Here is a 21,895-nt window from a genome sequence, read left to right as displayed (position 1 = left end):
ACCAGGAAACACGAGAAACGAGACACCGCTTGCCCTGGGGATGCACAATACAATACGCGAATTAAGTGAAGCACACCTCCAAGCCCAATACATACGCGTAGCTGCCACACCCACAGATGGACAAATATTGCACATACGTAACATCCGGATCCCTGAAAATAACCCAAAACTAAGCACGCTTCTATCCCATATTACGGAATCTCTCTACGTCAAACCGCTACCTCGAAACATGTACTTTTTGCGAGATCAAGGCCGCAGGACTGCACGGGCGAACGCACTACACAAGTGGTACGGGGACGCCCCGGATGCGGTCTAAGTAGATGCAACTGTAGACCACCGGAGAACTACGGCTATAGTATACCAAACAAATACCGATCCCCTCAGTTTCTAACGGCCACCAGGTACCACAGCAGAAGGGGCTGAAGACACCGCCATCGCCATGGCTCTGACAGACACTAATGCCAACTACATCACCAGCGACTCCAAAACCGCAATCATAGATTACGCTAGAGGCAGGGTACACCTCTCTGCCAAGTGTCTGCTAGCCCCACAACCCCCCATCCCCGACGTGCTAAGCTCATCTGGTTAGCTGCGCACTCGGGAAATCCCGGCAACGAGGCCACCGACTCCTTAGCCCGAGGGTCAAGAAACAGGATAAAGGCAGTATTCAAGAGGGAGAGGGGGGATTTGCGCGCATGCATGCCTTCGCTGAGCTCACCGCACACTTCAGCGTCGAACGGCAACAATATTCACCACCACACTCCTCCCTTACCACCAGGGAACAGCATCTCTGGCGGTGACTGGAAACGAGGACCCTCCCCACTCCCTCCATATTATCTCACTATCAATCAATATTCCCTCCCTATTACCTCACCATCAATCAATCGCGCCAACTTGCCCCCTTTGCTATGCCCCTAAAACGACAATAACCCATTTGCTGCTATCCTTACAGGTGTCCCCTCCCCGCCCCCCGGCGGATCGGTGCCACTATGGACTTGGGAAGACTAGGGACCTCACTACGCTCCAAAGGACCCGGTGAAGTAAAAGAACGCAAGTCGGCGGGCTGCTTACATCATGGACAGATTTAACATGAACTTTTTAGTGTTGTTTGGCCGTGCGGGGCCCAAAAGGCTAGGGGGCCCCGAATACCCTTGCGTCAATAAATGTTGTGCCCTCCTCCTCCTGTAGCTCGGCTGGTAAAATTGCTTCAGGGAATTTTACATAAATCAGCTCCCGTCTGCACAGCTAACCGATAACATGGAAAAAATATCACAGACTGGGTACCTCCGTTAATCGGAATATCCTGCAGGAGCAAACCGTTTTGACAGGATGACGTTTGCTCTGTCTCAATCATTAAACGTCATTTTGCTGTGTTACTCAAGCGGCCATGCTCTCAGACTACACATTGTATGTGCTTCAAAAGACGGCCTTCTTAAAATAATGCTTCTATTGGCGATGACATTGGATACGAATCAAACTTTGTAACATGTTTTGGTAAACACAGTATCATGGCCAATTATTGAATGAATGAAAAATTTTATTTAGCGAAAGGGAATTCTGCCGGCGTGGGTGGAACCCTCAGTCCAGGGCCTCATTGGCCTTTGCCGTCTTGCGCGCTCTGTCGATCAGTTTGAGCTGGTCATCAGTCGTCGAGCAGAACAGCGCAGCCTCCCACTGCTTCGGTGTTGGTGTGGTATTTATTGGCGTTACCTGTGTTTTTTGACATGCCGATTTAAACTGGTAGATTGTAGGGGGTTCCCCGTATAGTGGGCATTTATTCTTGTATGTTGTGGGATGGATTTTAATGAGTAGACTCAGGTTGGGGTATGTATTAGTCTGTAGCTGTCTCCAGGCAACCGACTGCTCTCTATTAAAGGGGGCATGAAACGGCTATAAAGGTCACTGACAAACGTTTTCAATGTGTAGAATAAATGCTTCCGAGCATTCGCTCAAAGTAAAACTCATCGGAAAAAATCCAGCGATTTATTATTAATTTTTAAAAACAGCGTTTTTTGAAATTCGCGGGCTGCGCCTTTTCCGCGTGGCGTTGAGATTTGGGACTATTCTGCCGTGATTACCTACGTCACCAGTCACAGAGTGGCAGGCCAGGGACATCTGGTCAGGCAGCAGGAGTGAGCGGCCGCGCGTTCGATGAGCTCCGTCGAACGCAGCCGTTCAAGTCCAAGTTTCGACCTACGGCGTGCATTATACCGCTGGATTCGACTACACACGTGAAGTGGAGTCCGAGGAGACCGCAAGTTCGGAGGTAGGCACACTAATTTGCCTATTTTTCGGCGGCCCACGCGGGACCGCTAGGCCTACCCATAGGCCTAGCAGAAGAAAGACGCTCTCGGCGGCGGGAGCCACAGAAGAGCATGAGCAACGCAATGGAGCTGGTGGAGGGAGAGACTATCGACCCCGCGGAGCTAACTAAGGGTACTTGGTTTATTACGAAAAAGAAAGGCCGCGTAGTGCCCCTCGAAGAGGAAACGCGAACCGCGACCAAAGATGAAGAGCGGCGGACTACAGGTCACAAGGCCGCCATCGGAAGAAAGCTAGCGGCAAAATCGGTAGAGAAGCAGTCCGTGCAGATACCGAAGGACGCCGAAAAAATAATAATACGCCCCCGGGGCGGAGTCAGCCGTCTAATAGAAGGTGGAATGATTGAACTGGCTGAATCGATCGCCCGCGCCGCCGGCATCGAGCTCAAGGACGCCGAGAACGACATCTTCTCGGCAAATATAAAGCAACAGTCCATACTAATCGCCACTACTAGCGAAGAGCGTGGAAGAAGGTACGCGGCTTTGCGCGCAGTTCTTTGCGGCAGCGAAATTATAGAAGTAAAGGCCTATCCCGCTATGCCTGAAGATTGCGGCAAGGGAGTCGTGCACGACGTCCCCCTGCGCTATTCCAACGAAGAGCTATTGGAGCGAATACGCAGGAGAAAGGAGAACCCTTCAGTGCTCGGTGTTCGCAGACTGGGAGCAACCTCCAAGACAATACTAATCCTCTTCGAAGATCAGAAGGTACCGCGCTGGGTGTACCTATCTCCTTTCGCGCAAAGATGCGTCTTGTACAAGAAGAAATATGAAGTTTGCCACGCGTGCGGGCACATGGGACACCGAGACGACGTCTGTCCGGATCCGACGAATAAAAAGTGCCGCGGATGCGGCATGGAAAACCCGAAAGAAGGTCATCTGTGCGAACCGAGGTGCCAGCTATGCGGAAAGAATCACCTCCTCGGCGATAAGCGATGCCGGGAGATATATAGAACCCCATACATCACCAAAAAAAAGACGTTGGGAGAAAAAACTGGGTCAGCAGGAACAACTGAAAATGGCTGATGCAACGCAAAACTGCGAGCGAGCGGGACGCTCAAGAACCAGAAATGGTGAAGAGGACCCCCGGCTACTAAGAAGGAGATCGAGATCAAACAGCAAGGACTGCCACCACTTCACAGCCAAAGAGGGGGACTTCCCAAGGCTGGAGGAAGGAGCCACCGCCAACTCTACACGACGCCGCTCGAGCTCAGGTACCAGGGACCGTTCCAGCTCTGGACGAAGCCGCTCCCGTTCGAGGACCTTGGCCGACTTGTCCACTGCCAGCAGCTCCGGGTGCTTTACACGGGACCCCAAGACGTCGTGGGGACCACCTGCACGCAGACGCAGTCCGAGCGAAGATCGAAAAACGGTAAGCTTCACGGTTAGCAGTTCCCAGGTAAATAGGGAGACAGACGAGAGAACTAAAAAACTAGAAAAAGAGAATCGAGAGCTCAAGAGCATGCTCAGCATGCTCACTACAGAGATTCAAAATTTAAGAATGGAAAACAGTACCCCCCTCCTCCACCGAGGAACCAACTGGTACCCCAAAAACAGGTACAGAAACAGATGCCCTCTTCCCCGTCTACAAAGGTCGTGGTCGCGCGCCCTGAGCCGAGGGATAATGAAGAGGAGAAAATGATTACTGAAACAATCAGGCCACCCCCGCAAAAACGTAAAGGGAACGAGACGGATCCGCTGGTGGCATTAGAAAGGAGACTGGACGCTAAATACGAAGCAAGATTTGAAAGAATCGAGACCCTCCTCACCCAATTAATATGTGCGGTAAATCAAATGCAGACGCAATTCACCGCGATGCAGAACGCCTTCACCGAGAGGCTAACTACATTAGAAAAGACTGTGACCCCAATTCAACAAAATGGACAGGCGCAGTAAAAATGAAGACTCTCTGGTGTGGCAGTGGAACTGCCGCGGCTTCCAACGAAAGCGAGCGCTCTTGCAACAGCACTTAGAGCAGAGCGCAGAAAAACCTTTAGTTATAGCCCTTCAGGAAACAGGAAAAGGTCTACCAAAATTATCGGGATATCAGGCGTTCCACGGTGATCGGGGAGAAAAATCCCGCGTCTCCACGCTAGTTAAAAGACACATAGCGGTAGTCGAGCATGAGGTCAACTCACGAGACATCGAAGCTGTATTAATAGAAATTATCACTGGTCGCAAGGAAGAGGCTAGTCTCTTCATCTTAAATGTGTACAGCACCCCCCAGCAGAGAAAGGTACGTTTCCGCGCCCTCTTCCGCAAAGCGATCAAAACAGCAGGAAGCAATACTCTTATAATTCTAGGAGACTTCAATGCCGCCCACCAAGAATGGGGCTACAATAGACACGACCCCAAGGGTAGGCAACTGTGCGAGGACATACATGAGCTCGGCCTCACCCTGCTGACGGACCCTAGCTGTCCGTCCAGGATGGGAAACAGCGTCTGTGCAGACACCACCCCGGACCTTACGTTAGGAAAGAACACGGGAGACGCAGTCTGGAAAAACACAGCTCAAAATTTTGGCAGCGACCACTTTGTTCTGGCTCTCACCCTCAGCAAGGGCGTCAAAACGCGTCGCCTCAAAAAACCCAAAATCACCGATTGGGACAGGTTTAGGCAAATCAGAGAAAACTGCGAATCGGGAGATGAAATCCAAAACATAGAGCAATGGGCAGAGACGCTTAAGAAACAAGTAGAGAAAGCAACCACGACCCTACGGGAGGACGATGCGCCGGTGACGGTTGACAGCAAACTCCTTCATATGTGGGAAGCAAAATGCGGCATGGAGAGGCGTCTCCGGTCGCAAAGATAACAGGAACCTTAGGCGAAGGATAGCAAGATATAACAAAGAGATTGAAGATTACGCAGTAAAACTTTGCGAACAAAACTGGTGTAGTAGGTGTGACGAGATGGACGGGAACATGAGCCTTGCTAATACGTGGAGCCTACTCAGACACCTACTTGATCCTGACAATTCGAAAACTCAATCGGGCATAAGACTGACGAAAGCCAGACACGCGTTCGAGGGCACGGACGAGGAACTCATGGCGAAACTAATTAACATGTACGTAGGCGACACGCAAACCTTACCCCTGCCGGATTACGAAGGACCCTTAAACGAGGCCCTAGACTCGCCGATCACGGAGGCGGAGGTTCGAGCCGAAATATTAGGCCTAAAAACAAAATCGGCTCCCGGCCCAGACGGAATCACAAACAAGGTTCTCCGAAATTTGGACGATAATTCCATCCGCGCGCTCACCATCACCAAGTACATGAGAATCGTATGGGACAGAGGCCGCCTCCCACAACAGTGGAAGACGGCAAACGTAATTTTGATACCGAAGCCAGGCAAACCCCCTAAACTAGAGAACTTACGACCAATCTCTCTAACATCCTGTATAGGGAAATTGATGGAGCGGGTAGTCCAAACGCGACTAACGCGTTTCATGGAGCTTAACGACCTGTGGCCACACGAAATGGTTGGGTTCCGGCCCGGCCTGTGCACACAGGACGTAATGCTCCGCTTGAGACACGATATCATAGAAAGCGAAACCAGGGACGCGAGGGCACTACTAGGTCTAGACCTGACAAAGGCGTTCGATAACGTAAAACACGCGGCAATTCTTTCTGGTCTCCAAGAATTGGGGGTCGGAAAGAAAACGTACGACTACGTAAAAGACTTCCTGTCGGGTAGAACGATAAAGTTTCAGGACATTGAATCCTCCACCGTCAAACTAGGAAGCAGGGGTACGCCACAGGGTTCGGTGCTGTCCCCGTTCCTCTTTAATGTTGCCATGCGAAACCTCCCGGCAGAACTGAGGAAAGTGGAAAACTTGAAATTCAGTATGTACGCGGACGACGTCAACCTGTGGGCTACCCAGGGGAGTGACGCGAGCATCGAGGAGCGCTTGCAAGCGGCGGCGGACACCGTCGTGTCCTACGCGGCCGAAAGGGGCCTCTCGTGCTCTCCACAAAAATCGGAACTGTTTATCTACAACCCGAAGGCGCTCAGGTGTAAACGCCAGATAAACATCAGCGTAACAGTAGACGGCCAAATAGTGCCAAAAGTCGAACAAATTAGGATCTTGGGGCTGTTTCTACAAGCAGATGGGTACAACGATACAACGGTAAAGAAACTGAACGCGTACGCCACGCAAGTCGCGGGTCTGTTCAGGAGAATCGCACTAAAGGGTCGGGGCCTTAAGGAACGAAGCCTCCTGAAACTAATGCAGGCTTACATCACTAGCCGCATATGTTACGCCACACCATTCCTAAACATTAGATCAGACGAAAGGCAGAGAATAGACGCACTCATCAGACGATGCGCGAAGAGGGCTCTGGGACTACCCATCTCGACCTCGACTGAACGCCTCCTCGAAATGGGGGTGCACAACAATTGGACGGAACTAGCGGAGGCTGTGCGCATGGCGCAACTAGAAAGATTAAGCAGAACCACCACGGGCAGAACCATCCTCGGCTGGGTGGGACTGCAGTCAGATAGAGGAACAAGCCACAAAGTAGACATTCCACGAGAGTGTCGCGAATATATAATAGTGCCCCCCCTACCTAAAAACATGCACCCTACGTACAACAAGGAGAGGAGACAAAAGAGGGCCGAGACGCTCGCAAAGAAAGCGGGGAAAATGAAGCCGGGGGAGGTCGCCTACGTGGACGCGGCTAGCGGGAAGTCGGGGGCGGCGGTGGCTGTGGTCGTCAACGGCCGCGGCGTGCCCGCCGCCGCCGCGTCCGTTAGAAGCCGAAATGTAGACACGGCTGAAGAAGTTGCAATAGCGCTCGCTTGCGTTGGAACGGAAGCCAGCATAGTTATTAGTGACAGCAAAACAGCTGTCTGGAACTTTGGAAAAGGGAGGGTCTCGACGGAGGCAGCCAAAATTTTAGAGAAAAGAAAACTTGAAAGAAAGATTCGAATTATTTGGACCCCCGCGCACGAGTCCGTCCCCGGCAACGAGGCGCCGCACGAGCTAGCCCGAGCTCTCTACTTCCGGGCAGCCGTAGAGCCACCTGATTGCGATGGGATGGACGAGAGGCTGCAAACTTATAAGGAAATTTTAGAACACTACAGACTTAGCAGAAGGTCCCTGCCACCACCGGACCGAACGCTAACTAACAAGGAGGCCGTCGCTTGGCGGCGCCTGCAAGCGGGGAATTTCCCAAGTCCCGTCTGGCTTTTCCACACGCAAGTGGAGGAAAAGGCGGACGATAGATGCGAAACCTGCGGAGAAAGGGGTACTCTTGATCACATAATCTGGCAATGCCTTGATTCCCCTGGCGCCAAGGAAAACATAAACAGTAGAGAAGCCTGGGAACTGCTACTGCGGAGCGAGTCCCCCGCCAACCAGCAGCAAGCTGTCCGCCTGGCGGCTGAAGCCGCGAAGAAACACTGTCACTTCGCCTGTCTTTAGTCGCGGAGGCCCCGGCCTCCGTCCCATAGGCCTGCGTGCCGGGGGCGGGGAGTAGGGGGCCTCCTACATCGGTGGAAAAATAAAGTTAGTAACAACAACAACAAGTGGCAGGCCACGATAGGCTGCCATTGTCTGCAGCCGCGACGCCCACTACGTCACTGACACACTTCCGGTAGCTACGAAAGTCGTCTGCTCGAGTGCTGCAATGCATGCGTGAACCCGAGCTTAGCGCTTCGGTTCGCGATGTTAACCGAAAAGGTAGTGGCGTCCGACTGAAAGTGCGCGTCGGTGCAGGAGTGCGAAAAGAGCACTAGCTGGTCCAATTTAACACCGTACCGACTAAATAGGCAGCATCAACCTTCATGTACCGACCGACGGCGCAGCAGCGTACTGTAGTCCCGTCTCGTCTTTTCCGCATCGACCATTTGTGCGGCGTGTTAATAATTAAATGGAACGTGCGTCAAAAAAAGGTGTACCCTCAGCTTCATCGCGAAAGTACACAAATTCGCACCGCTTAAGTGCAGCACCCGATGCCGCCAGTCGCGGGCGCTGCGGCCGACGGCACTCCGGTCGTGCGCTGCTCCCTGGTCGTCGCTAGGCCTTATTTGGGTCGAAGCCACGGCGGACGGCGTTTTGGAATCACCCGCTTTGCTGCGTCTCTAGCGTAGCCGCTCGCATGCTCATGTGCGCGATTCTTGCGTGTCGGTGCGAAAATCAGTGACAACCTGCGCTGCCGAACTGAATGTGCCGAGCTGCTTTGCTGATGTTTTGCGCCGTCGATTCTGGCTCGGACGATGCGTACACATGAGATAAACACGCGTGCACGTTGCGCATTGGCACTTCCTAAATAATGTGCGAAAGGACGTCAAAAAAAACACTACACTAACCTTTTTGTTAATCTCAGTTTTAAGATTCGCGGACGAATAATTCGTGCTCACCTGTCATCCGATATCCAAACTCTGTAGCGATCATCAGACCGTGCTCTCGTCGGTGATACGTACGCGTATACATTCCATTCGTTATGCACAAGAGATGCCTCTCGCCGACCATAATGAAAGCAGCTCCGGACGAAAGCGACGACGACATATTTTGCACGCGGGCAACTTGCACGCTCGATCGCCTGCCAGCATCCATGCAGAGTCGGTGCTATCGCGTCAACTCCGCGAGGGGTCACTGGCCGCCGTTGGTCAAACCGCAGAAGACGGTACCAAAGAGACTGACCCAGGCAGCGCGAGAGAAGAAAGCGGTCTTGTAGAAAGCCGTGCTCGGGAGGAGTGCATGCTAATTTGCGCTGAATGGGACAGGGATATGAAGGAAAGTGCTTCCTCCGCGGCGGCCGCCGGTATGTGTGGACTCCCACCTGCAGGTATGCGCTCGCGAACGACCCGAGTCGTTCGGGCTGCTGTCGCACACAATTCCGAGAGGTCAAGAAACTGAAGAAACCGGCGGCCGAGGAAGACAGCAGACAAGGTTGAAAGCTATGCAAACGCAGACGGGACGGGAAAGGCAGACCGTGTATGCATGGGCGACGCTCGGGGGAAAATAGGCGCGACGACCGGAAGTCTGAGAACCGAGCGTCACCCGATGACGCTTCGTGGGCGGGGCTAGCGGGGCGGAGTTCCCGAGCTGTTTTCTTCGTTTTTTTTCTGGTGTCTCGGAGTGTTGAGTAGAGGGGAGCGAGGAGGAGCGCCATTTTTAATCGCCGATATCTCTGGTGTTAATGAAGCTAGCTAAAAAATTCTTGCGGTAAATTGACCTGTGAGGGAGTACCTATCTCTCGACCGATTTGCTTTACCCCGTTTTAGGCACTGCATGACCCCGTTAAGGTCTTCATGGGGAGGTGGGTAGATCCTCCTTAAGGCTCTTTGATGTTCAAGGATGGCTCCATAGCGTCTAGTGACTGCGTCCAGTTTCCAATCGTTGTGCGCCTCCCGGTTGACCTATGTTCGAGCATTGGCGTCGGAAAGTTGGTTACCTTTGACAGTCTCATGGCTTGGTGTCCACGCTATGAAGCATCTCGAAAATGTGATTTTTCTTTCCTTGAGTATGCGGATGGCTAGAGTGGATATGCGTCCGCTGCTATACCTTCTGCATGCTTCTTGCGAGTCCGTAATTATTTGTGTAGTAGCCTTCTCACCCTGGTGGGTAATAGCAAGAGCGATCGCCGCTTCCTCAGCTTCGATAATGTTGTTGCTCTTGATCGAGGCGCAGTTGATTTCCTTAAACTGGTGATCAACCACGCTGGCTACCACTCCGTGTTGCTCTTTGTATGTGGTAGCGTCGACGTAAAATATGTTTTTTCCTGCGAAGCTTCTTTCGTGTGCCTCCAATCTTGCCTCTCTTCTGGCCTTGTGTATTTCGGATGCATGTTCTTCGGAATTGGGTTGACCTTAATGATCTCTCTTATCTCCTTCGGTATGTTCCCCATGCTATTTATTTCTATGCAAGCATCTCTCATGTCCAGTAAATTCAGCGTGTTCCTTCCCGCTCGTGTCTCCATGAGTCTTATTTTCTGCGTGAAAAGGTAGGCCTCGATGTGCTCTTGCACTGTGTGATTTATGCCCAGTTATAAGAATTTTTCCGTCGAGGTGTTGACCGACAGTCTAAGAGCGCATTTGTAGGCTTTTCTCAGAATTTCCTCCAGTTGTTCCTTTTCCTGTTCGAGCGCAATTTGGTAAGGGACACCATATACAACGCGACTTACAACGAGGGCCTGTACCAGCCTACATGTGTCCTTATCGGACATTCCTCGTCTTCTGCTGGAGATTCTTGGGATCATTCGCGTGATCTTCGCTGTGGTATTTGCTAACGGCCTGAATGTTTGATCTATACCACAGATGTTTTGTATCCACATGCCTAGGATTTTGATTTGCGACACTTCCGAGATCCTCTTCGCCCCTATGTAGATGTCTATGGTGTTGTGCAGATTGTACCCTCTTCTGTGGACTCTGAGCACCTCAGATTTCTCCGGGGAACATTCAAGTCCGCAATGTCGGGCGTATGCATTGACAGTATCTGCTGCTCTCTGCAGACAGTCTTGTCTGCAGAGTCTTGTCTTGGACCTTGCAGACAGTCTTGTCTGCAAGGCCCACGTCTTGGCCAATCCTAGGGGCCCCTGTAGCTCGTAGCATTTTTGGTCCCAGTCCCGTTTTGAGAGCTGCGTCGCATATTCTTCGGCTTGTTTTGTGACTTCGGCGATCTTAAGCGCGAGCTTGCTATTGTGCTTCTGCCTTTTCCATCTCTTTAACAACCCCCGTCTAGTATCCCAGAGGTTTAAGTGATGTTTATTCACGTTGGGCGTCTTGGTGGTGAGGGCAACTTTCTCACTTTTTTTCAGTCCGATTTGCTATCCGCGAACCAGTCCTTCATGTCCCTGGACTCCGCCCTAGTGTTTCTATAGGCTTCCCGGTGTGTGAGTCTAGCCTGGCCATATTTTTTCCTAATCGGGAGCGTTTCTATCTGGATTCGCAATATGCAGTGGTCACTGCCTAGCATCTCCCCGCCATTGTCCCATCTCGCCTGCCTTATTCACGGTTGATGTTATATCCCACTCGCGTTGGCTGGGTATGACTTGTGATTAGGCTGAGCCTTCTGCGATCAGCTTCTCTGGCTAGATTCTTGTCTTTCTGAGTTTCTCTGACATAGCCCCAGCATTTATGCCAGGCATTAAAGTCCCTGAGAATAAGAAGACCCCTCTTGGCTGCTGCTCGTTCTGCCTTTCCCAAGAGGTAGCTGAAGCTAGCGTTCCTTTGCTGGGCGGGCTGTATACGTAAGCAGGAAGATGCTTTCTTGGCTTCTCTTTTGGGTTGTGACTTTGATAAGAACGTGGCCGATGCCCGTTCCGTCGATATCATGTCGGATTGCGGTGACCGTTTTGGCAACCAGCGTGGCGACCTTGCTTTCCCCCTGCCCCTTATATGCTGAGTAGCCCGGGAGAGGGGGTGAGCAGCCGGTTTCCTGTAGGGCGATTATGTCTGGTGGTACGGTGCAATTTGTGATGTGTTCTTTAAGAAGACCCCGCTTTTTGTGGATCCCGCAGAAGTTCCAGTGCCATATTTCAAGGGTTTCCAACTTGACAGAGCTCTCACGGCTCCTCGCCATGCTCGGGCAACGGCCTATTAAAGGATTTGCCTCTGAATTTCCTGCTCGTGAATTGTACTAGGCGTTCTCTATCTCTAAGTGCCTCTTTTTGGATGTTAAAAAGATGTTACTAAGATTCGCTAGTGAGTTGTTCATGGCTGCCTTGGCAGTTGCAAATTCTTGCTGCCCTATGGTGGCTTGCTGAGTTTCATCTGTTCGCGCGTTGGCGTCGGTCTGCCCTGTTCTCTGGGCCTTGAGCTCTTCATAAGGTCACGTTTCTGTCTCAGTTCAGCATTTTCCGCCCTGAGTGTCTGAATGGTTTCTTTTAGTTCTTGCACTTCATTCGGTTGCCCACTAGCGTTTCTACTGAATTGTGTCGGCGTGTTCGTGCTCTTTGGAACAGCGGGAGAAGTAGAGAAAAGCTGCGCTGCCCAGCTCAACTTACTCTGTTCCTCCTTTTTTGTCTTCTTCTGCTGCTGCTTCTTTTTTGTTTCTGGAGGCTCCCTGGTGCTTGATCTCGAGCGCGACGCCGATCTGGGCCCGGATGACGAAGTAGAATCTGAGCTGAACCAGCGCTTCCGAGCCCGGCCGCGTCCGCCCGTGCCGTCATCGCCCTTTGCTCTGCTGTCGGTCTCCTCTTTCGTTGTGGTCCGTGGACTCCTCGAATTTCTTAGACGTTGCTTGCACTTCTTTGCCCCTGTGGGATGCTCTTCCTTACACAGCACACACCTGGGTTCACACGAATGGCCGTCCTCGATGACTGGTTCACCGCAGTTCGAGCAGACAACGGCGTCAGGTACCGGGGATACGTCTGCCCTATGCCCAGGCTTGAAGCATATATAGCAAACTTGCCGCAATGATCGGTAGAGGTAGCAACGCGTCTCGACGCCGTAGTGAAAAACGTAGCGGGGGACTATCTCGCCTTCGAATATTATGACGGAGCTTTGAGATTTTCCAAGCATTCGTGCATTAAGGATTTTCGCTCCTTGAGTGCGTACCCTAAGATGGGATAGCAATTCCACCCAGTCCTTAAGCCATTCATGGGAATAAATAGAAAGAAAGGTCGAAAAAAGGTCATATGGGAGATAAGAGAAAGAGCAGAGGAGGAGGAGAAAAGCAGAGTTTGTTCAGGCAAACTAACAAACAAAAGAAGAGAAGAAAAAAAGATTAGGTGGTCGAAAGGATCCGCACGAAAACATCATACAAAAGGGGAGGAGGTCTAAGAAGGGCAATAGGGGAAAGGTGCATCAAAGACAAAGGGTAAAAAGCCTGCAATCCAACGACCAAACAGACTTTTGCCGCTTCCTCTATGAAAGCTGCGATCCGTGTTTTCACGGTTGCTATGGCTTTAAAAGCAGCATCGTTCCCCACAGCTGATATAAGTGTGATATTTAAAATCATATCACCTAATTCCTAAATGAAGATTTAAGAGCACTCTCAAAATTTCTGACAAGACCTCATGTTCCTGTGTTTTCTTAAGTTTAGGTGCTTACCAAGGTTAACATAACCAGAGTGTGCTTTCACCCTACGTTTTAATACTTGCTGCTTATATGCGCACTCATTTGCTTCCGTGCTGTATGCGCGGCGCTTTGCAGTAAACTGTGGGTGTACAGCTACTGAAGCTAAGATGGCAATGCCTTCCAGCCTCAAAGCACAAGAGGCTAACAAAAAATGCCTATTTCATTTCAATTTGTAATATGCAGGACGTCACAGCTAACCTCGACTTCGGAGAGATTTGCGTGAAATATTATTTCAGATGGTGCCTTTTTAACTTGATTTTTTAATGCTTGTATAAAAAGCATCTTGCCAAGTTGTCGCGAACAATTTTTTTACTCATACAATAGGTAATTGTGTTTTCTTTTATTGCGCTGATTGCGAAGAATAATTTCGCTGATTGCGGAGAATAATGTTATTGGAGTGAGCAATATTTCTGCTGCCGTTTAATACATGGTTGCTATTATTATACTCATTTGTTTTGAAGCAGTACGCGTGGTGTTTGTACCGTTACCGAAGCTGAGATGAAAACGCGTTCTAGCTCCAAACTGCAGCTAGAGCACGTGAGACAGCACGCTTCTTTTTTTTTTCGTACCGACGCGGAGCATACGACTTTCACCGCTGCAGGGAGGACGGCCGCCACCTCCGCATTGATGGAGAAAATGTTGTTGTTGGGGTTAAGAACTTTTTTTTTCCACCGATTTAGGAGGCCCCCTACTACCCGCCACCGGCACGCAGGCCTATGGGACGGAGGCCGGGACCTCCGCGACTAAAGACAGGCGAAGCGACAGTGTTTCTTCGCGGCTTCAGCCGCCAGGCGGACAGCTTGCTGCTGGTTGGCGGGGGACTCGCTCCGCAGTAGCAGTTCCCAGGATTATCTACTATTCATGTTTTCCTTGGCGCCAGGGGAATCAAGGCATTGCCAGATTATATGATCCAGAGTACCGCTTTCTCCGCAGGTTTCGCATTTATCGTCTGCCTTTTCCTCCGCTTGCGTGTGGAAAAGCCAGACGGGGCTTGGTAAATTCCCAGCTTGCAGGCGCCCCCAAACGACGGCCTCCTTGTTATTCAGCGTTCGGTCCGGTGGTGGTAGAGACCTTCTTCTAAGTCTGTAGTGTTTTAAGATTTCCTTATACGTTTACAACCTCTCGTCCATCCCATCGCAATCAGGCGGCTCTACGGCTGCCCGTGAGTAGAGAGCTCGGACTAGCTGGTGCGCCGCCTCGTCGCCGGGGAAAAAAGCGTTATGACGTAGAGTCACGTGGGAGCGGCTGGGCTCCGACCGAACAGGTTCGACGGCGTCCGGCGCCCCTTTTTGTTTGAACATCGCGCCGCTCCATCCGTCGTGCGGTGTCCCCCACCGGTGCCGCCGCGACGGTGAGGAGCACCGGCTGTGAGAATGAGGCCTGATACGGCGTCACGCCGACGCGTCAGCCTGCCTGTGTAGCGGGGCAGCGTCCTTAGCCTTATCGGCCGCTCAAGCGGCGTGAGTGTGTGCGAACTTTCCATGAACAACTGTCAATGTAGGGCGCAGCCAATGACACAGGAAATCGGACTGCACTACATCCAGTCAGCCACAGCCTGCTCCCATTCCGCCGATGGAAAGGGGGGGAAAAGCCCAGCCAGCACACTTACGGACGCGGATTGTCTCTACAACTGCGGGATTCATGTGGTCGCAGTCTGATCGCAAAGTACCGAAGCGCGTAGAGCACCTTCGCTTCAGACGGCAGCCCGGCCTACCCCTTCGCCCCCACTTCCATTCGCGATTGGCATGCAGTCTCGTACGAGTTGACGGGTTATTTTTTTGCTGTGACGTATTTTGAGATCTGTTAAATCTGGCAATGTATATATATAAAATACAGTCTGGCGTAGTGCCTTAATTCGTCAGCCTGTTGCCGCAAAACCTCCTCCAACATGTAGAAAGCGTGGACTCGTTTTCTCTTGTTTTGCCGCACCTGTTTACTAAAACAGCAAATATATATATATATATATATATATATATATATATATATATATATATATATATATATATATTGTGAGCTCAGCGCGTGAACTTTCACCTCTTTCATCTGTATAGATCCATTATCATCATCGCTGGCTGCTGCTCGGAGCGTCGCGCGCTGTGTGCCAGCTGGTTCTGGAAAAGAACAGACATTTGTACAAATGCTGTCCCACAAGTGGCGGAGGTGCGATTCGTATTCCCCACCGCTCGCTTTAGACGCACCTACCATTCTCCCTGGAGCTCCGTTCAGGCCTTCGCTTGCGTCAACGGCCCTGTGCCATGGATGGGGGCAACGGTGCTCGCTCACCTCCGACGTCTGCTGCTCCTACTGCGGCTGCCCCTGCCTGGACAGTCACCAGCCGCCAGCGCGATCCCCAAATCTTTGCTGGCCTTCGCGGTGAAGATGTCGACGACTGGCTCGACAACTACAACAGAGTCAGTACATTTAACCGCTGGGATGACGTTTATAAACTGCTCAACGTCGTCTTCTACTTAGCTGACGTCGCCAAAACCTGGTTCCTCAATCATGAGGGTGCAATCGCTGACTGGCCTACATTCACGGACCAGCTAAAGAAATTTTTCGGCACTCCGGCTGGTCGCTCAGAGCAGGCATAGAAAAAACTTTAAGCTCGTCTCCAGCAGCCCGGCGAGTCCTATACGTCGTATAGCAAAGACGCCCTATTGAAACGACTCCGTATGCAGCAGTACAGAAAATGTACGGATTCCGTACGTTTTCCGCATCGCACTTACAGAAAACAAGCGGATTTCATACGTTCGTTACGGAAGTCCTTGCGGAACTTACGGAATTCATGCTGCGGATGCGGATGGTCGTGTGCGGAAAACATATAGACGTCATGCAATCGATACGGATGTCCTAATGGAGTGTACGGAGCATGTACGGCGATTGCGGACGGATGTGTACGGAGCATACGGATTCCTCACTGACATGATGCGGTAATTACGGAGTGCGTACGGTTGATGCGGATACTCCGTTCCGCGTATGCGGAAACCTCGCCGTACAGGCCGGCAAATGCGGAAGAAACGGACTTCACCACAGCTAGTCGAATTGAGCCACGTACGTCCCGAACGCAGTCGTTGCAAATAATTAATGAGGCTGTTTCGCTCAAACCTTTTATATATTTATTGAGAGAATCATACATATATGTATATGCCACGTAAAGAATATGGCTCGCGGTGATAATTAAGACGCACAAAAAAATGGCTCGCGCGGCGGTAATACCAGTTGCAGACGCAATGCAGTCGATCGGTAGCGTGAACCATCGCCACGCCTTGGCCGCTATCACTTTGCATGTTATCAGCGTTCATTGAACGCACGGATATGTACCGAAAACTATCGCGAACTTCGGAAGAAAAAAAATAGCACGGTCCTATTCATTCTTCTCCGCAGTCCGTTCGCTTAGAAGCGTTTTTTTGGTGACGCTGCGCAATTGTGATGAGTTGCTTGTACCTGAAAAGCTGAGTGACCGAAGGGATTTGAAAACAGTGCTACATGTGTTTTATTAAGAGATTCACAAGAATATCGGCATGCATGTGAGCCTTCTGAAAGGGTTCGTCCTCTGCAATTTAATTTCATTTATTTTCCCCCGAGGGCATTACATAAGGGAGGAGAAAACTCAATATGCAATGCGAACAAGAACGGGAAAACATTGGAACAACAAGAAAACAGAAACTAGAGAAATAGTGCATGGGTTAAACGGAACAATATGAAAAACAAAAATAACAACATACCATATGTAAATGATGCCGAAACTGTTGTACAAATCTATTTTATATGCATGAAGTATTAAACACGCGAAAAAAGGCAAGACAATGTAAGCGCTGTCCCCCCCCCCCCCCCCCCCCCCCCCCGCGCGCCCACAATTCCGCCGACGTCACCATCAATGCCTTCACAAAAGTTGGTCGCTCAGTTTTACCCTGAATGATTTACAATCAGTACATGGTACGATGGTGTTTGGCAGGGCGTGCCACATATTGCGTCTTGAAAAATGAATAATTTAGTGCTAATAAGGTGCGACAGTTAATACATGCAATGCTACGATTTGGTAGCAACTTTACTGGATTAAGTGAGTGATGAGCATTTTGCATTTTGGAGGTGCTAAAATTCTTCAAAAACAAAGTCAATCTCATTTTAAATAACACTCTGATGCCCCCCAGGTTCTTTAGCTTTTGCAAGTCAATTCACAGTTTCACCTCACGCTCACAAGTTTTTGAAAAGTTCGTTTGAAGGCAGGTTGTCTCACACTGATACAGTCAGAATGGCTCTGCATGTTATCACAAAACCCAAGTCCGGCTACATAAAACAGGAATCTAACTTTCTTAAGTGAAGGGGGTTCTGAGCACATGCAGAGCATGAACAAACAGCAACTTTAATGATAGATGAAATGCAACTTGAAGCATATTTTGATCGCAAAGCTGGCTTGGCTGCTATTTAGTTGTGAAGCCCTGCGAAAGCAGCCCACATATTCATGCTCCAGGAGTTCTTCAAACAAAGACGTGCACATCCTACCTGTGGCACAAGTTGATGCTAAGGTGCTGCATGACTTCCTTTGGAAGCTAATTATTGACCTGGAGGCATCTGCTTTTTGAATTATAGCATTGGTATCAGACAATAACTTCATAAATAGGAAATCAATGTGAATCTTTGCTATTCCCGCAAGGCAATAGCATTGTATACCAGCATCCTGCCAATCCCTCACGTCCCCTATTTCTTCTAGTAGACCTAATTTACTTGCTTAAGTGTAGTTTTGTTTAGCTAAGTGTATAAGCTTCATTTTGCAGGCACTTCTTCAAAATATCTATGGCATATTTATTGCTGGGTACAACTAAAGAGAAAGCAGCAGCTGGTATTTAGTCACAGTTAGAAACACCCTGTACCCTGTAGAGTATAATGACAATAATGTGATTTACAACATGCTCAAGAAAACAGTAACCAGCTTGAACTTTAGAGTAGTTCAATACACCTTAATACAAAACAGCAAGACACTGAAAATATTCTGTTAGCAGCTAGCAGCAAAGTTTTGCTATCACTGCACTCCCACATGTTTATTAACAGTAACTGCGTCTTAAAAATTGTGGGCCATACTAAGTGACATTTCATCGTAATCTAGTCAGAGTGCACTGTACAAAACACATGCTCACTATGGTGGCTCAGTGGTTACGGGGCTTGATATAAACCCAAAGAAGAATTCAATCCTAGCCACGGTGGTTGCTTTTCAATGGAGGTGAAAAGCATGGTGCCTGTCTACTGTACAATTCCACTGCACATTAAAAAAAAAACCACAGGTGATTGAAATTGCCATAACCATCAAGAGGGTTTCTAGTTGGGCTAGTTGGGGACTGACATGTTCAAACATCGTTGCGCTTAAGAACAACTGACGTAAAGAACGACACGAAACACAGAAGTGCAAACTATCAACTGAAATTTTATTGCGATGAACATACATATATAGCATTACACGTAACAACATCACAAAAATCGACAAGTCAGCAAAGTAGCTATTGTCTCAAGGGTGAATGTGATATCTCCTTCACAAAAAAAAAAAAAAAATGTTTGTCTTCTTTTCTTTATTTTCCCAACTATACCCTTTCTTCTTTCGATAGGGGGACCGAAGGGTCGCTTACACATGTCCCATTCCCGGATTCGATACAGTGGGCCTCCCACAGTTCCCTTGTTAGCTTGTCTTTAGATTTCAAAAGAACCGCCGTCTCATTGAAAAGTGGTGTGCAATCTTTGCATCTAGCGCAGTGCGGCACCAGATTTCCAGATACACTAATCTGGTTACAGTTGTACCTGTGCTCTCTGAGCCTTTCGTTAAGGCATCTTCCCGTTTGCCCCACGTATGCACGACCGCATGAGAGCGTTCATATTTTTTTTTTTTTGTGAAGGAGATATCACGTTCACCCTTGAGACAATAGCTATTTTGCTGACTTGTCGATTTTTGTGATGTTGGTATGTGTAATGCTATATATTCATAGCAATAAAATTTCAGTTGATAGTTTGCGCTCTTGTGCTTCGTGTCGTTTTTTACGTCGGTTTTTCTTAAGCGCAACGATGTTTGAACATTGCCATAACCCATCATGGCAGCATCTCTCATAGACTAAGTCGCTTTGGGATGTTAAACCCTATTAGCCAAACTGAGAGTACAAGCAAAGTATTAAATCTTAATCCCGCTCAATAAGATTTGGCAAATCACATACATATATGCTATGTCATCCGCTGAAAATTCAATGAGAAGGCATGATGCTGCAATATCATTCAATTTCAATATTGACGGAGCAGTCACAAGAGACAAAAAGCACTCAGTAATGTGTCCTGGCAGCCTGTGTGTACTATCAATGCACACCAGTTTCTTACAAAAAAAAAATAGTACTAGTACCATCAAAACGACGGCCTCTGCTGACAGGCTAGGTGTGCAGTTGGCATGACCAAGAAGACATGCTCCATCAATATGTGTGTAGCTGTAGCAGTCAGTGGATTAGCTAGCATGGCATTAATGAGGTCTTTCACTTATCTCTCAAAGGAATGAAGTGTTGAGCTACAGCTGCTACAGCATTACCAGCTTCTCCACCACCTAATTTGGCACCCATTTTGCACCAGTTATCATTTTAACGAGCCTGCCACTCCCATTCTCAAAAACAAAAACACTATGTCCCCCAGATATCCAAAGTTTCTAATAGCTGTTACGAGGTGAAGCAATTGATTCAGATTGAATATCATCATTTGTCGGTTATAGAGTCTTCATCCAACAAACTCCTGTAGCAAGTGACCTGCACCACAGAAAAAAACAAAAAAAGCATGTATTAGCACTGGCAAAACATTCTGTACAATAAGCAAAACAATTGCAAAGGCAGGAAAGTTTGGTTTGTTCAGCCTGTTGTGATAGGATCTGCTGAATTTGACTGGGTGCCCATTTTATTTTCCTGGGGAATATTATTAATTTTAGCTATATGCTAAAATATGACTATAAAGCATACATCGGCATCTTCATGCACAATCTCACACATGGATTCTGGTTAGTTCAATTGTCCAACAGATATCAAATTTGATACTCTGCATGGCTTAACAAATTTTTTATCCCTATTAAAGTGAAATGATACCTTGTTAACTGACATCACGCTTTGTAAAATGCACTGCATTATTTAATGCGCAATATCCACAATAGTCGACGTATACCAGTTAACAGCTCCGGGTCATTTCAACCCCCTGGGGTTCTTCAAAGCGCACTGGCATCATGCAGTACATGGGTGCCTTGGTTTTCATCTCCAATGAAAAGCAGCAGTCATGTCCTGTGTTTGAACTTGCACCCTTGGGCACAGCAATCAAGTGCCCTAACCAATGATCCTTTGCAGAGGGGCAAATCCACCAGCTGTTACTTAGTATTTGAACAGCTACTATTATTATGCTGTGACATATTATGTTGTGACTATTATTATATTGTTACTATTACGTTGTGACATCCAGCAACTGCTTTGTCTGAGGAATGTGTAAATGACAATACTTACAACTCTCACTTAGTTTAATTGAAACCAGCGATTGCAATCCCTGTACATTTTGAAATATGTAGTATGTATCTTTCTTATTATTTACTTTTATGTCATGCATAATTGTTAGAAAAGTGTGAACTATTAAAATATTGAAACAACATAACTGAATAAAAGTTTTCAACTTACCAGTATGCTGTAGCTGTTCTTCACTCAACTCTTCTAAAAGTAGTATGAATACTGCATCAACAAACAGCATGAAATATGGTTTAAATTCAGTTAGGGAAGGATGCCTGAACAGCACAGCACAGTGTAAAATAGGAGCCACATCTCACCACCGGTTGGCAGTGGCATGTACATCTCAGGTCAATAATGTGTCAGAGCATATACTACAATGATAACAGAGTTGTATAAAACAGTGTTGTTTACATATATGTATATGAACTTCAACTTGTATTATTTGCTCCCTTGCCTTGTTTCAGACAGATGTGAAAATATTGCAAGAGAAAATTTCACACCAAAAGTTGAGAAATAAATTATTGTAAATTTGACAATTTTTGACCATGCCCCCCCCCCCCCCCCCCCCCCCCATCATGGCCTGCATTTCACAAGTAGGAAGATGGTCACCCAGAAGTGCACTCATTTTTTTTTTTCTTATTATTCAAAGGCTTGCCATGTGGCATAGTATGAGGCTGTCTTCTTAAAGGAAGTCATGCAGTCTATTTTCTTCAAGAAACCGGAACAAGCTCCGGCTCTTAATATTGTCCATTGTCCACAAGTGTAAATGTTTCTCCCTTGTAGCCGACTGTCCAACTTCTTGTAGTTGTCTTATTTTTGACGGCTGCATTCTTGGGCACGTCCATAAAAGGGGGCGAAGATCCACCTCGGCAGTTGGCCTTGTAAACTTAGGGCATGTGCTTTGCACTGCATCCTCTTCAGAGCCCCGTCGGCACGTCACCGACGGGGCAAGGGCCCTAATCTTTGTAAGGGACACCTCTCTCGTTATGTTATGAGGGAGGGATTAAGTATAGTAACAGCATGCTTTGTTTTCCTGAGTTAATGCTCGTAATGCAATT

At 48.7% G+C, this 21,895-nt stretch overlaps 1 pseudogene; it reads right to left on the bottom strand.

Moving 5' to 3' along the window:
• Positions 1–1,578: 1,578 nt before the first annotated feature.
• Positions 1,579–11,842, bottom strand: LOC146188577 (uncharacterized; annotated as a pseudogene).
• Positions 11,843–21,895: the final 10,053 nt, after the last annotated feature.

This window comes from Amblyomma maculatum, chromosome 5 (assembly GCF_055883805.1).
Source record: "Amblyomma maculatum isolate TAMU_Amacu chromosome 5, ASM5588380v1, whole genome shotgun sequence".
Lineage (NCBI taxonomy): Eukaryota > Metazoa > Arthropoda > Arachnida > Ixodida > Ixodidae > Amblyomma > Amblyomma maculatum.
This window is presented reverse-complemented; position numbering and strand designations above follow the sequence as displayed.